Here is a 17,501-nt window from a genome sequence, read left to right on the forward strand (position 1 = left end):
CTGGAGATAGGCAGTGGTGGGTTGACCAGGAGTCTAGTGAGTGGAAGTTCCAGACCCGACCCCGACTAGCAAAAGCCACTTCCAAGGCCCAAGAGGGAGAAGGTAATGAGTGCACAGTTAACATTTGCATATCTGACAGCTTTTTTCTGTCAAAATTTTTATAGTAATGTAATTGCAATAGTTTATTTATTATTCACAGTTTTCTCTCTCTTTCAACAAATATAGGGTGTCCCCACACTCTGAATAATTAATTCCAATGTTTCTTTTTTTCAGATATAACCCATTGGAATCATTATTCAAATGTGTGTATATATTTTTGTGGTCACCCTGCATTTATTGAGGATCTGCTATGTATAGACACTGTTCTAGGCACTGAATAATGAGTAATTTGCTTTGATTTATTTTCTCCTTTTAAATAAATTTCCACTTTAATCCCTAAATTTTTGTCATTTTTATTATTTTTCTTAAAGAAGTCCCTCCTCCTCCCAATTGCATAACCTTAAATATCTGGAAAAATAAACAGAACCTGTCCCAGGTATAAGGTCTTAGCACTCACTGGGAGAAGAGTGTATGAAATCACTGAATAAGGCTACAAGGCAACATAGCCTTTGGCTCTCATTACACCGTGATCCATTGCTTTATGCATTTCCTCAGGGCAATGTCCAGGTAGGAAAGGCCTAGCTCCTCACCAGTCACAGAACTGTTTTTTTTTAAGTTTACCCTGATATGAAAGGTGTGCAAAAGTTCATGTAAGAACATGTGTGTAGGAGAGGGAACAGAGGTAGGATTTCCTTGGGGGAGAAGAGAGGTAAGACGAAGGCTAAGGAGAAGAATTTCTCTTGCAGAATGACTGCAAAGATTCTACAGGGGAGGGGAAACGCTCTGTACTAGGGGGAGAGAAGTTTCCTTGCGCAAGCCTGGGCCAGCTACTGATACATGGCGAGGACAGTGAGCGGCTGAGTGAACTACTCACTCCACGTCAATAGCAAGTACTCACTCCACATCAAAGGGCATAGTGGCTAGTCCATCTCTGGGAAACAGATGTCCTTGAGCCAGTGGCCGCTCTGGGTGACATGTGAGAGCTGAATACAGAAAAGAGGAGTGATGAGCCATGAGCCAACCACATTCTTTCTCCAAACTAGGAGATCTCTCTATGGATTCAACAAGCACTTATTAAGTCCTACACAGTCCAAATTTTAAACTAAGATTGAACTACATGCTTGTAGAAATGTATATCTACAACAAAACAAAACAAAAAAAGATCCCCCAAATGCTTACATCTAGAGGGGCGATAAGACACAATAATGACAGGAATTTATGGTTCAAACTAATGAGTGCAAGAAGAGGCACCAGTGACGACTGTACATCTCTCTTGAGGATTTAGGAAAGAATTATTCAGAATAATCATTGCAGGATTGTGTCCTACTCAGCTGAGTTAATGTTTGTTGTTTCTTCTGTTGTTGTCTGTGTGTTAAAACCTTTGACACATAATATGCCAACATGTGTGGGAGGGACGTCCAGGGTACATTTTAATGGGTGCCTTTTCTCAGGTTTCTGGGTGGTGACTCAACTTAAAGCTGGTTGCCTTCATGACGCCTGCTATGCAAATGCTAAGGCAGCAGAAGACCAGGGGCTGAACCAAAAACCGTGCAAAATGTTCCAGGAATCCATGGTAGGGAGGGGATGCAATAGCCAGGTGAGCCTTTGGGGCCTGGGCAGGAGGAGAAAACACTGGATTTTGAAGCACAGACAGAATGTGGAGAGGAGGGGGGAGGGGAGTAAAAAGTGTAAAGCGAGAGAGTCAGGACGGAGCATGCCCAGGAGAGAGAGAAGGCTGGCCCTGCCACAGCTCTGCCCTGAGAAGGGGGAGCTTATGTGGAATCACATGAGTGACCTCCAGGCAGTATTTAGAGTAAGGGCGTGGCATGAAAAAGATTATTTAAAAAAGTTATTAATCTAGCAAAATACTGGTAGCTGGATTAGCCTCAAGGAGAGATTAGAAACTGAAAAGCAGTGAGAATTTAGACTAGGGCATGGGCAGGACAGGGAAGTCAGGGAGGGGCCAAGTTAAAGATCCTTGTGAGTTGAGGGACAGGGAGTTAAGTCAGGACCAGTCGGGTGCCAGGAGATGAGGATGAGTTTGGAGCTGCCGACTCTGAAATCACATGGGTTAAGCTTTGTGGCAGTTCTTTGAACAAGAGCAGATATTAGGACAGAAAAGAAAATGTCTAGGAGAGACTTAGGCATCTCCCAACAGGGAGGCTTTCTTCCAGGAAAAGTGACGTTCCTATGAGTAAGGAGGCAGAAGGTGACACATAAGTGATAGTGGATACAAACAGGCAGGTGCAGGCATGAGGCGGGGGCGCGTGGGGCGGCGGGGGGAGTGGCAGGAGCGAAGGGCTTTGCACGGCAGGCAGAGGGAGGCTGACAGTACCAAATGCCACAGAAAGGTCAAGGAGAAGGAGGAAGGAGTGAGCAATTGAGTGTTTCTTTAAGAAGAATGCTTTAAAACATTTCTCTCTTAGTTACCTTAACTTGAGATAATTTTAGAGTGTATTTTGGAAACATATAAGCTAGGATCCAGGTTTCAGTCGTGCAGGAGAAAAACAAACTATAGCTGTTTGACTGATTTCAAGCACTGAGAGGGGCCACGCAAGGCATAAAAAATGTGAAAATACATTTTAAACTCATTACTCACGCTGGCTATAATTCATCCTGCAAGTCTATAGGAAAATTCCTCTTCAGAAAGGCTATTGCACGGAGGGAATGTGCTTGTTTTTTCCTATTTGGCATTAAGGAAAAGTACAAGCGCTGAGAGAGGTGGCTGGCATGGCCCTGCTACTTCTCAAGTTCTCATTTCTAAAATGAGGGCGTCACAGCTAGACTGTGCTTACCGCTAGACATAAATGGTGTGCAATTAAATTTGGGTAGGATCCCTTAGGCCCCAAATCGGCATCTCGTTTATGTTAGGCCAAATCTAGTTTGTGATACAATGAACAATCAATGCACTTTAAATCTCTGATTTTTCTAGATCCCGTTATTATTGTACATAAGGAAGAAATACAAATAAGGAATTCAGTATCACTCCTAAGCCCTACCCCCACCCCTGCATTCTGCTATAGCAAAATGAATTAAACCTTTTCTTATACAGGAAAGCATAACCCAAACATCTGGCATATTGCCCCTAGACTCTAGGGCCTACAGAAAGACAAAGGTCAAGTGTAAGGATCCACATAGGCACAGGGCTGATCCTAAAGTCAAATAAGAAGCGATTTCACATGCCGGGTTGTGTAACGAGATACAGGATGTGAGTAAGGGCTGCATAGTTAAAGGGGAGATGCGTACGTTTATGAAAGGTGCGCCCTGTTTTGTGTACAGCACAAATGTAATTGACCGGGTGAATCCACCATTATCATTCCTTTGCTAATAGTTGCAGAAATGTATCCACTGAGGGCTTCTGGCAACAGAACACGAGGTTCCCATGCATTTATTCCTGTGACACAGCAGCTTTCTACAATAATTATATTTCAATGTTCTATTTTTTTCTGTTTCTTAACTAATCAGTTCCTATGACACTGCAGTCGTTGGAAAGGGTGGAGGAAACAGAATTGCTCTACATGCTGCTAACCTTAAAAGGCTAGAGCTGGTCCCCAGCATTCCTTCCTCCTTTTTAATAAGCCCTTATGAAATCTCCACTCTTTAGTAGATCGAAATTCCCCTTGAACTGGTGTCTTAAACACTCTTCCGTGGCAGAAAGTGCCACAAACACTTGCTCTGGCTCAAGTAGGGTAGGATGGAAATGCTTCCCTGTCCCCTCCTCTCAGCTCCTGCCACCTTCCCTGCCAAGTCCCAGGAGAGGCTAGAAAACACCAACTGAAGCAGGAAATAGAGTGATATCTTCAACAACATATGCGCTGAGCAGGGGAAGAAGGTATTGATAGTAAAGCTAAAAAATGACTGTCGGTATAAATAAGGGTTTCAGGACCCAAAAATGCATAGAAAATTATGCTGTGCCAATGTTCTTGTAAATTCCACTAATCAGATCCTTTTTGTGCCCGTCTATCCTGTCTTTGCCATAATGGAAAAACACCACCACACACCAATTCTTCTCCTTTCCCTGTACTTGTGTAGCTTGCCTTTCCTATAATTAGCTGAATATGTAACACCTAAACAGCAAGCTGGCCTGGCCCGGGGACCCATTCCTCATGTATAATTTCATAGGTCATGCGGTTATTTATATTCCTGTTATTTTTACGTTTCCTAAATGCCAGGGTAACGTAAACCCAGGAGTCCTAGGACGCAACTCCTGCAGGGCAGCGTTGTTGGTCTCAGCAGCTTTTGCTTTAGGTACACGGTTTCCCTCTATTTGCTCCAGAAAGCAAAGGTGAAGAAAAGAATATGCTTGCTCTTTCATGGGGAGCATTCGGTATTTGAGACACCTGCATGGCGTCAAACAGATGGTAAGCTAGTGACATCTATCATCTGAAAATACCAACCCGGGGTAGCCCCATAACTTCATCCTTTCTTAGATAAACCATCAGTGCTCCCTTTAGAAGAAAAAAGTATGTATTTATTTTCATGAGAATTGCATTGACTCTATTTTGTCTCTCAGTATTTCACCACTTCTATGAATGGAGCCCCTCTTGGATTTTTAACAGATTAGTTGCTTTAAGAATAACTACTGGACTCCTTTAAAAAATATGTCATCCACAGTTGCTCCAGATCAGGGACATTAGCTGATACTCCAGTTGTAGCATGCCGTTCTAGTGCCTTCTGGCTATCCTCTATCTCCACCACATAAACCTCAGCACAGCTAGAGTTTGGGTTGAATCACTTCTGTGTCATACAAGACAGTAAAGCTCCAATTGTTAGCATGGCTTTCACAGATGCAGTTGCAGCAGGTCAGAGAGAACCAGTAAAATCAGCAAAAGTTGAAAAACAAAAAGCAGTGGTGTACATTGAGTCTTTTCAAAATCCTTATTCAGAACTAATTACAAAATGTACGCACCAAAAATATTTAATAACCAAAGGGCACAGGCCAGGACCCAGCAGAACAGATGGGAGACGTACACCCTATACCTCTTGCCTTGTCAACATTTAACTGAGAAGAAACTGGGCAGGCCTGGGGCCAGGACACCCAAGGTGATGGAGTGGGCGGTGGGAACCTTGCAGGGCTCAGGGGAGCAGGCAATTCTAACTGGCTTCAAGATATTTCACTATTTTAACAACAGTGTAGTGGCAACCCTGCACCTCTGTAGACAACCCCACCTGCCCGCATTGGCTGACTACTAGCCAGCAGCTCTGAGGCCTTACATAATAAATTAAAAATACCTGTGGAGGCTTAAATTCTTGTCAAAATTCTCCTCAAGCCACCTGCACTGTTTCTTTGATAGCTCCTAGGAGAGTGCCCTTTACTAGAGGTAGACTGGTTGGCGTGACTAAATCCTTGTGCCTCCAGATCACACGCACATGTGACTGAATGGCCCTTGAGCTATTGCAGTGACATATCACAGCGCCGATGTCAGTTACTCAGAAAGGCTGAACAGCTGGGACACTGGAGGGAGGGCTAACCGTGTGTCTCAAATGGATTCTCATTTCACCGCAGGAAGCAACCACCAAACGGCCAGGCAAGTGTTGGGGTTCCCCTTCTCATGGGTCCTACGACTAATCATTTCTCATTCATCGCTGCTAAAGGAAATATGTTTACATGTGAGTGAATATAGAAAAATCCTTCCCACAGACCCTGCTGTAGTTATTCCAAAACAGACCTTGATTATGTCATCATGCCCTTGAGTGAATCATAGTGCAGGATGGACCACACACTGGCCTCTAGCATGAGGGAGGGGGCCGCCTGTCCTGGTGTTTTCTCTCCTGTTGCTTTAGTCTCATTTCCCTCCATCCCTCCATATAAATCCTAGCTTCTGGACCAGTGTTTCAAAGAACATATTTATGGGGTGGAAAAATCAATTCAGATGGTCACCATAAGCATTTGAAAATGAAAGAGAGTAGAAAGAATGGAATAACGGTGCAGCCTTTCCCAAGCATTAAGGGTAAGTAGCCTTTTGTGAATCCCAAATAATATCTTCACGTCAGAACTGTTTCTCGCTGCCTGGATACACTGGGTTTCTCGTGCCTCCCTGCTGTGAGCTGCTTATGAGCAGACCCCACACTTTATTTTAAAAATCCAACAGCTTAGTATCACGCCAGGCACAAAATAGATCCTCAGTGCATTTTTTTGAATAAATGAGTAAATAAATAAAGCTTGTTCTTCTTATTTAATGATTTTTCCAAACCTCTGAAAATGTGAGGCAAATAGCAACCCGTAATACAAAATATTCTTGCCAGTTTAACCATTTTGCCTAAAGTTAATCTCTGAGTTTTTAAGCCCTGAAAAAAACACACGCAAAAACTGCATGTTTTAGGGCTGTGTCATAGATTGATTTTATTATCTGAAAAGTGGAACATTTTTTTCTAAAATCATTACAGAGGGTTCTTAGGATATATTCAATCCCCACAGCAATGGAAGTGCTCTCTGATGAGCAACTGGACCATATCACTGGGTTTCCTAATGATCCTCAGATTAAAAAGACATTTTTATGATCCCTCATCACCATACATAAAGGCACAGTGCCTCTGTCCCATGTCACTATCCCAGCCTCTGTAAACTACACTCGATTTCAAGTCTGGGTAAGTGAATGAAAGAGACCTCCCCCGCCCCCCACCACATAGTTGCAACTACATTAGTGAATTTAATGCTAACAATTACAGCTTTAGTGTCTCCTACGACACCTAAGTGATTCAATTAAAATCTCTAGTTGTGCTGTTTTTGTGGTGGAGATGGGGGATGACCAGAAAGCATGAGAACAGCATGTTACAACTACAGCGCAAGCGAATGTCCCTAAAATGGAGCAACGTACATTACAGTTTTCTTAAGGACTGCAGTAGTTATTCTTAAAGCAATGTATCTATTAAAAACCCAAGAGGGACTCTATTATTAGCTATATATGAAAATGGTTAAATACCAAGAGACAAAATAGGACTAACACAATCTTCATAAAAATAAAAAAAAACAATAAATATTCTTTTCTCTATGGGATCTGCTGCTGGGTATTGGTTCTTTAATTAAGAAAGAATGTGTGAATGGGTAGAAGGGGTATGGGGGCTACCCGACTTTAAACTAGTCATTTGTTCTCCTCTATGTCCCCTCCATCCTTCTGTTAAAGCCAGTCTCAACCCAGCCAGTTGGTAATCTCAGTTGAGAACTGGAATTAAGCAAATATAACTCCAACCAATGAGTGTGATTTTAGGAATAATTTAACAGGTGAGAGCTTTGTTTTTTGTTGTTGTTGTGATGATATGGAAATATCTGCACAGTGATAGTTTTCACCCATTTCTTTGCTCCAGTCTTTTCTCTTTCACTTCTTTGTGGATCATCCATCTCTCCACATCAAAGCATAATAATAAAACAAAAAATCCAAATCAGGGGTATTTGCCTGGGAAATACCCTGATATACCCATTGGGTATATGCCAATTCTTTCTTTCTTTACAATGGACATTTCTTTTGGAAGAGTATGCTTGATCATGAGCCATAATTTTGGGTGTGAAGAAGCTCTTTTATTGTTTTTTTTTTTTTTTCAGGGACTTTGGGTAATGCATAACTTCTCAGGTGTCGTGGTACAGTGACTGTTCCACTGTACATCTGTGTAATCTCAGATCCAGCTCCTGCCTGCCATTGTGGAGCCCTGCCTATTATAGAACCTAGTCATCCTTGTGGGAAGCAAAGTGAATGAGATTGTTGTTTATTGTCTCATTACAATTAACATGCACTCTTAAGGTGCAACTCCCAGTAATTGAAAAGGTACAGTGCGTAAATACAAATATTGAAGATTTCCAGGAGAAACCAGAAAAAGGAATAAAAACCAGAGTAGAAAAAGACTCGAGAAGCTTCATATACAGTGATGCTAGGTGACTGTTATTGACTCATGGAATGGGTAAAGTAATAATGAATATAGCTAGCTCTCCAGTGGTGCGAAATTTTTCTAGGCTAATCTGAAGATTAATCATCAAAATGATTCAAGGCACCATAAAGCACCTAAACATCAGTAGGTAATTAAGAAATAGGTTTTTCTTTTTCAGTCCCCTTAAGGAGAGAGAGAACATGGCACCAATCCAGCCGATCTTTAGGAAAACATTCCACACACCATGTCGCTTCTAAGCATTTCTGTACAAAAGGAAGAAAACCCCAGGATATTGTATTATGTGGCAATAATGAGATGCAGATAGTCAGGAAGGTCTTTATTAACTTGCTTAAGGAGAGCTGCTGAGTGGCTGAGAGGATAAAGCATTGGGCTTCTCTTTGGAGCCCCCAGTGGGAGTTTAATTCACAATCCAGTATAGAGACCCACACTACACAATAGCTGCTGGCTTTAATGGGTTGGTAGTATGAAAAATATTTACTGGCTATGAAAGATACTCCATTTCTGAAAAGACTGTCTTTTTATTTCAGAATTCCAGGTACAATAGATTCTTCTCCTGCTGACAATGCAGTGTAGAACATCCCAGTTGTGATGGCTTCTTTGCCGCATTTGGCTCATCTCGAAAACGATGAACTATTTATGCAAGATACATATCTCTGGTATGACTGGCATGCTAGAGACTGCAGTTTCACAGCCAATATGCTAAGGTAATTTCCCAAGATAATTCATACTCTTCGAAGGGTAACTTTTTGATTAGCCTGATCTAAATATTTAATTGTCACATCTCTGCTTGGTTTCGCTCCTGGGTTTCAAAGGATAATGAAGCAGCATGGCCTAGTGGAAGTGCCATGGTCATGAGAGGGGCCTGACACTATTTTTTTAATTCAGCCATGTTTCTTCCTATGCCATTATCTACATCTCTGTGTCCATATTCACATACTTTAAAAAATAACGAATTTCTGCCTTAATTTTTTGAAAGTTGCTGTAGAGACAGAAGACCAGGGCTTTTGGGAGTGTATGCCTTTCTCACTGCTGACCATCGGTGTGGTTCTTAGCATGGTCCCTGGTACAAGGTGAGGGGTCACCACACCTTTCCTTTCTGGTGGTCCTGAGCAGGCAGATGATGCCCCGCAAATATGATGGAGGCTTACATCATGCAGAGTTAAATGCTTCCTTAAGGAAAGATGAGCACTTTGCAAGTGAATACAACTTTAGTGTGTGTTTATCAGTAATTGGCCACTCAGATTCCTGGCAAAACCTTAGAAAAATAAAAAAACTCAATGGTTTTGAATGGGAGGGATTATGCTGGCCCAAACTGTGTGCTGTCGGCCCTTGGCATTAGAAAGGACACTTTGTGAGACGGGTGAGTAGAAAGAGTTTTGTAAAGAATTGAGGACAGAGAAGGAAAAGGTGGAGAAGCACAAAAGAAATATTCTCTTAGCTAAAAACTATGCATGCATGTCCCTCAGGAACATTTACAACAGAGGAAAAAATAGTTTTATCCCATATCTTTTCCTGGTAATGACTTTATGTTTGACTTCAGAAGGGAATTACTTTCTGAGACTTGATATCATTTGAAAAAAATTAATCGTGCTTGAAGAATGAGAATAACATGACACAAAGAATCCAGGGTTTGGGAGAAAGGAGACATGGTTGATTCCTGACTCTGGGACTCATTCGTTTCTGTGATTATGGGAAAGTCACTTAATCCCTTAAAGTCTCAGATTGCTCATTAGTAAACGGGGCTCACCTGCTTCACTTGCCTCACAGAGAGGGAAGGATTTGGGAAGGAAAGAGATGTCAATATGTTTCACCAACAGAAAAGGGTCACTTACAAATACTAGCTGTTAATATTATGAACACACCACCATTAATAAATGTTCCATAGCATTTCTGAGTATATGTGAGGTCACATGCTCATACCTAGAATTACCACTATCATTTTGGTTCATTTTCCTCCTCTGGTTTTTTGCGCTCTTTATAGCAGAGATCCTATAAGTTAATACTGAATTCCCAGGTGAGGAAGAGAAACCAACGGAGATCATTCAGGGTCTCGACATGGAGCTCCCAGGCAGAAAGCTTATCTTTCTCTGATTCCATGCAAGGCAAGTAGTGCCTTCTCCACTCTCTTTTTCCCTCAACATTCACAGCTGTATCCTAAAAGGATCATGTACACCGAATCTGCATGTCTTATCCCACTTTGGTCCTTCTGGCTGCCATGTCAATTCTACTTCTGCACTTGGAGAACTCCATCCACTTGTTATTATTCATTCCTCTTCCTGCTCACCTGTCTGCTCAACCAGACTTTCCTAGACTCTCACGGGCCACTGAGGATACCATGTGTACACATCTGATGGGGTTCAGGGGCCACTTGGAGCTCAAACCTGGACCCACTAATAGTTTACGACCTCTGGACTAAAGCCTCTTTCCTCCATTAGAATTTCACTCATTGATGAACACCTCAGTCTCCTATACTGTCTGTGACAGCCAGATTTCTTTCTTGTTTTTTTGGATTCCCAGGAACAGGCCCTGTGTTTACATTAAACGAAGGCTTATTGGGAATTAGCTCTACAAGTTAATGCAAGTCCCATTTACAGGCCCCTGGTTGCACAATTTCCCTGTGTGAATTCCTGGGTATTTATAGGGAGAAGGTGCTGTAAATTATGGGAAAATTGTCATAAACATTCAAAAGATTCACAAACATTCAAAATCAAAAACTCATTTTAGAAACATCCAATTAATATGAAAGACAAAGAGCTTTGTGCTCTGAACATAAGTAAATTTGGCTAATGATCACTTTATTAAAATTGAAAGCTTACTTCTAAGTGGAAATAAATGAAATATTGTTTCTATGGGATATTTGGGGAATTAGAACCACTGTATAGTTGCAAGTTCCAAATGTAGATACTCTCTGTTACTGCACAGGGATCAAGAACTTGGTGAAAATACCCTTTTCTCACACACAGATACATTCTCCTTACATCAAAGGCCAGGTTCATTAACATGACAAGAAAAGAAACTTTAGCAGGCTCATCCTTGCCCAATTCACTTAGTGATAAATGGGGAACTTGCTTCTCTGGGGATATTAAGCTTGTCTTCCCAAAGGACTTACTCATTTGGAAAATGAGGGGAATTTAGTGTTGATTCAAAATGGTTCCAGAATGCAGAGGAATGCCTTACTTTCACAGGAAGGAGACTTCATGTGAGGCAGGAATGCAGACAGCAACACATCAGTAAACTATGTGCTTGTTCTGTCCACGCCCTTTATAATTTTCATGAAGCCTCAGGCCACCACCCCCTACATATAAATCACCATGGAGAGAAAGCTTGCAGGGAGTGAGAAAGATTAACAGCTCTGCACCGCATATAGTGCTAATAGAGCCTGTGTATAAGCTAGAAGCCTACGGGATGTCAAGCTCTGCATCCCATTATGGGATGGCAAGATTTGCATAAGGCAGACCAGTTTCTTATTCTGCAGTCTCATTAGAATGTGTCAGCGATTCAATGAAGACAGTGCAGAAAGTTCTGTCTCAAGCACAGGAGCAGAGAATGGCAATTTACAAACACTTTCCTCGAACAAGTCATAGATTACTGCCAGTAATTCCTTGATATTTCAGTGAGTTTTAAGCATTCTTCTTCTTGTTACTAAACAATGAATAAGTAACTGTACTTAATTTGTCAGAGAAACACCTAAACCTCAGAGAATGCTATTTTAAGAGGCAATTGTATGTCTTTGGGAACATTGATCTTCCATACATAAGTCTGTTTAGATGCAATACTTAGAACTCTACACTTTTTGGGTGGTAATAGAAGGGGTAGTCTGCACCAGCGGCCCATGTCTGGGTTTGTGTCTCAAAGCCTATGTGGAACATTTTGCAGGGGAGTGTTGTTTTGGGGGAAAGCTAACCCCTGAGAATTATTTTGTCTCTGTCATGAAAAAGTGATGCCATGGCTTCTAGAGGTAGCCTTCTGTCTTGAGCAATAGCATCATGTGCTTTTTTGTTATTGTTTGTTTGTTTTATGGGATTTTTTTTTACTAGAACAAAGCACAGGTTCTGAGGAAGGGGTGACAGTTTATAGAGTGGGAAGGAGTTAGAGAAAGGGTAATGAATTAACTTAGCCCTGGTTGAGTATGTGATGTGTGTGGGCCATTCAGGTGAAGATGAACAGAGGAAGGTAAACAGGTGATCCAGAGTTTGGGGCAGGGCTGGAGATGTGGGTTTGGGCATCTTTAGGATAACTATGAAGTTAGGGAAATGGCTGAGATATGAAAGGCTCACCAAAGATCTCTCTGTACTAAATAGTGACTTAATAATAAATCTTGCTTTTTTTTTCTAAAGGACTTCTATAATAAAAATATTTATAAGTATTTATTAATAAATTGATTTGCCATTGGGATGTACTTCAAAATAATCCAATAGTGGAGGAGGGAACTGGGAAAAGATAAAATAGGCTTGGCCATGGACAAAATTCGTTAATCTATTCGTTCTACTTTCGTAAATGTTAAAATTTTCCATTTAGCCAACTTTAAAAAGAATTCCTTTTTAAACAAATGGCCCTATAGAATGAAAATAACATATTGTAAAAAAAAAATTGTTTATATAATACTCTGACTTAAAACCTCCATTCTTATTCAAAATGTTTATGCAATAAAATAAAATATTTGAAATAAACAGTAATTTCTACTTAGCTTAAGCAATGCTTAAGTAAAAATGTCAAAAGGGCTAAATCTATCAAATATATTTATATTTCAAATTGCTGTTTTTTAACTAAGTTTTTCACTAAGTATTTAATAACCAGCTACTAAATGCAAAGAAACATTACACATTATTTTTGTTGACATCATTTTAACTACCTATCTATATCTTATAAACTAAGGATGTACAGTATCAGAAAATAATTAGACAATTTAAATATATATATATATATATATATATATATATATATATATAATTTTGCAAATCAGATTTTTCCTTAATTCAGCCTGGCTCTCCTCCACTTTCTTCTCCAGATTCCTGAGGTGTGCTGCATTTTTGTCAATGTTCTATCATCTTGATCATTTTCAATGAGTGGAGAATAACATGCTTGTTTTATTTCATGTTCTAGATACATGCAACCAGACGATGTAATGCCATTTGGAGCAATGGAGCACCCTAGTGGCCTAAGCAAGACAATGAATCTTCCCTTCCACTTCCACTTGAATCAGCTCTCATAATATTTGAAATTAGGCAACTAGAAATAATTAGCATGATAATATTAGCCATATTATATATGGAAAACATTTTGTGAATATATGGAATAATTGTATCTAGAAATGAACAGATAATTAAACGTTTAGTCATTCTTAATTTTAAGGGCCAAGTGGCTTCCATATGACATTCCAAAATTGTATATGTATACCCATGAGCCGTAAAGTACATGTTTGGCATATTTGAGTTTATGGAACAGTTTTCTCTTTCTAAACTGGATGACTCTTAACTTACTGCACCTTAGGTGAGCAAGTATGAATTTTAAAACCTTATTCTTGGTTGTTTATTTTCCCCCTCTACAGTCCAGTCGTAGGCACCCTGTGTATCTAGCTAAGAGAATTGCCACTGGGGATATAATTACTGTGTCCAAGTCTTTCTCTGTCTTTTATGAGCAGGGTGACTTCGAGAAAGTCGATTAATCTCTCTGTGACTTAGTTTTCCCATCTGTAAAATGGAGACAATAGCAGCAGGTATCTTTAGTCTTGTGAGAATTAAACAGGTTATTAAAACAATGCCTGGGGCATCATGAGCACTACAGTTCTTTGCTGCTCACATGTTTCCTCTCAGGCTGCAGTCATATCTATCATCTGCACAATCACATTTTGTCTATGGGTGCATCCTGGACTCTTGGGTGTAGTGTGATTCTCTATAGCTCAAATTGAATATCTAAGCGTCTATAGAAAATGAACTGTTTAAAGAAACATACTATTTATGAAACATTACATACAAGTTTATGGAGTACTGATGAAGCAGAATTACATAACAAAGGACCTCATTTCTTATACACAACTCATTTTATTTTATGTTTTAACTGGAAATAGCTATAGCAGGATAATAATGAGCAGTTCAATTTCCTCAAGGTCACTTTCCAAAGATGTGAGGGAATTTTGAACTCTTCTTCAAAATTTGCAAAAAAAGATTTCCCCATATCACAACTGTATAAGAAATGATCTGTAATTAATTTAGATGCCTCGAGGGTGAATTAGCCACCTACTGGGTGATTTGGTAAGAAAGCTATTTCAGATGAAAATAAGAATATCTTTAAATATAAAGCAGGTAAAATAGAAGATTTAAAACCTTAAAGGGAAGAAGTCCCAAGACTACAGTCAGTCATTAATAACAGCCATTCAATTCATTCAGAAGAGAATGGATTACTGACTTAAGCATCCAATTATGTAAATCTTAATAATCATATACGCAGCTCCAGTGATTAGCTCCAGCATTGACTTTTTTTTCATCTACATCTTATCTTTAGCCCCCTTTACATTCTTAAAAAAACACCAAAAAAAATGACACTTGTAAACTTATTTCCCACATCAGAGCCCATCAAGAATCACACAGTTCTCAACTGTATAGTTGGAACTCCCGTGATCTGATGTGTGAGGATGACCCAGTCTCACATTGCTAAGTTTTCTGTTATTATAGCTACTATGCTGGGACAGGAGTTGCTAATTCATATATTTATGAGAAAGTCCTAAGTGGCTCAAAGGAATCTTTTCAAATTAAAAAGTGTTTTGTAAAAGCCCACAGTAGAAAAATAGATGTTTTATAATTTTAGAGTTGAACTAACAATGTTGTACCTGAGGTTTTATGTGTGTTCTCAAATACTGGTTAGTGGCCACCATAGGAAAATACAATCAGCAAATTCATGCACCATGCCCAGAGGCCTCACTGTAATTCTCACGAGGCTCTAAATCCTAAACATAGGGTTTTCCAAGTGATGAGGCCTGTCTAGAAATGCATTAACTTCTCTTTCTTAAATAGAGCCAAGAAGAATTTACCCAAGTCCCATCTATAGTAAAATGAGGTTTATGAGGTTTTAATAAACTTTTAGTTCTAAAAGCAAATGCTAATTTGTTTACTTAATGCTTTACTCTTAGATTCCATTTTGTTCCCTGGAATGAAACATATGACTTGTGAAATTCAAACATTCTCCTATTTACAAGGACAATTTCATTTATTAATGGCCTATAATTAAGAACAAATTGTTAGCTAAACAAACAATTAGCTTGTCTGAAGAATAAATAGGAAGTAGGTTATTCATTCATTTGCTAAGTGTTCTTAGCCTTGACCTACTTTTCACTTATTCAGATTGCTTTCTCAATTTTCTAGAGCTTTGTAACTAACGTAATTTTCCTAATTAAATAATGAAAGCTAACATTTATGTATTTTCTTTAGGAAAAAGAACAGGCTAATGTACACATAAAATGTTATAACATAAGTCAAAATTTTACTTCCAATTCTACCACATGACCCTAAGGAAGGTATTTAGCCTCTTCACCTGGAAGTTTTCCATTTCTGTAAAGTGAGGATGTTAATAGTTGCCATCTACCTAAAGCATCATAACTCAAGGGACTTGCTACAATTTCTTTAAAGAAAAGATGCTGTAGCATGGCTCAGTGGTTGAGCATGGACCTATGAACCAGGAGGTCATGGTTCATTCCCGGTTAGGGCACAAGTCCAGGTTGTAGGCTCGATCCCCAGTGTGGGGCATGTAGGAGGCAGCCAATCAATGATTCTCTCTCATCATTGATGTTTCTATCTCTCTCCCTCTCCCTTCCTCTCTGAAATCAATAAAAATATATTTTCAAAAAAAGAAAAGGTGCTGTATATTTATGCAATTCTTCCCCAAAATATGGAACATTGGGAAATATTTTGGATTTCTATAAAAACCTTACAATGATTTTTTTGAAAGATGATTAGATCTCCCCCCCCCCCCAAAGAGCTTAGATTTATTTTGAAACTTAAAAAAGTATAAGATAGATAAGTCTACATATTTCTACATTTTATATCTTGGATTTTTAAAAAAATTATTTTTATTGTTGAAAGAATTACAGATGTCCCCCCCTTTTTTTTGTACCCCCATTGACCTCCTCTACCTTTCTCCCACCCCATCCCCAGGCCTTCACCACACTATTGTCTGTGTCCATGGGTATGCATATTTACTTATATAAAAATCCTGGGTGTAACATCACATCCCAAAGCTCAACCAACTGAAAGGAAGTCAGTCCTGCAGGGGTCGTCTTGGAAAAGACTGCCCCCTACCCCAGCTGTTTACTGGAGGGTGAGGTTTCAGGCAGGAACCCACCCTCAGAGCAGAGCCTAGAAGTACTGAGTCCTGGGTTGCCTTGCCAAGGGCTGCACCCTCCCTGAGCTGTTTCCCACGAGGCTTGAGGGAAGAACCCACCCTCGAAGCGCCAGGAGTGACCAGCAGCAGTCAGTCCTGGATTGCTGAGGCGGAGGCCACAGCGTGGTAGAACTCTGGGTCTGGCCCAACAGGGGGCGTGGCCAGCCTTCAAACCAGACCCTGACAGTAGGGAGGAGGCAGCCCCATTCCTCACAGAATCTACTGTTGGATAGCTTGCTGTCAGTGGCCTGCCAGCCAGGAACCCCATTCACCTGTACCCCGGATCCTGACAGGAGGGAGGAGGGAGCCCCATTTCTCACAGAATGGACAGGTGGCCAGCTTGCTGTCAGGGGCCTGCCAGCTAGGAATCCTATTCACCTGCATATCTGTTTAAAGTTTTAATACATTATATTAGAGGTTGTGGTGGTACTGTTTTACCCACAGCGTCTACAGGAATTGCTGCAAATTTACTTCTCAGTAGAAGCACCTTTCATTCCCAATATAAATTACCGATTCCATTAAACGAAACTTAAATTTCTAGACTCAATATAAAGAGTGAAGTTGCTAAAACTATTAAAAAGGCCCAACTTCTCAATATTGATGAATGCACCATGGCATCCAGTCATGCTATAAACGCCATAGACAGATTACTAAGAGAAATTATGAGTTTGAATGTTGTATTTGGTGGGAAAGTTCTCCTTCTTGGAGGGGATTTTCAACAATGTCTCAGTATTGTACCGCATGCTATGGGATTGGCCATAGTACAAACGAGTTTAAAATACTACAATGTTTGGGGATGTTTCATAAAGTTGTCTCTTACAACAAATATGAGATCAGAGGACTCTGCTTATAGTGGATGGTTAGTAAAACTTGGAGATGGCAAACTTGATAGCAGTTTTGGATCTATTATTGAAGCTACCTTTGGAAATACTATATCTAGATACTATTAAAAATATATCTAAACGTGAATTCTTTGTCCAAAAAATGAGCATGTTCAAAAATTAAATGAAGAAATTTTGGATATACTCGATGGAGATTTTCACACATATTTGAGTGATGATTCCATTGATTCCACAGATGATGCTGAAAAGAAAAATTTTCCCATCGAATTTCTTAATAGTATTACTCTTTTGGGAATGCCGTGTCAT

The 17,501-nt window shown here is 40.0% G+C and overlaps 1 protein-coding gene and 1 long non-coding RNA gene across 3 annotated transcripts in view; one reads left to right on the top strand and one right to left on the bottom strand.

Annotated features, from left to right (window-relative positions):
* MYO16 (myosin XVI) overlaps positions 1–17,501 on the bottom strand; it is a 533,335-nt gene that overhangs the window by 55,099 nt on the left and 460,735 nt on the right. The window lies entirely within an intron of this gene.
* LOC139004934 (uncharacterized) lies at positions 5,527–13,277 on the top strand. Its single transcript, XR_011470629.1, has 3 exons — positions 5,527–5,627; positions 8,508–8,684; positions 13,084–13,277. It is a non-coding gene; the product is annotated as an uncharacterized lncRNA (long non-coding RNA).

This window comes from Myotis yumanensis, unplaced genomic scaffold, assembly GCF_028538775.1.
Source record: "Myotis yumanensis isolate MYYU_CA2020_CCGP unplaced genomic scaffold, mMyoYum1.0.hap1 SCAF_3, whole genome shotgun sequence".
NCBI classification, from domain to species: Eukaryota; Metazoa; Chordata; class Mammalia; order Chiroptera; family Vespertilionidae; genus Myotis; species Myotis yumanensis.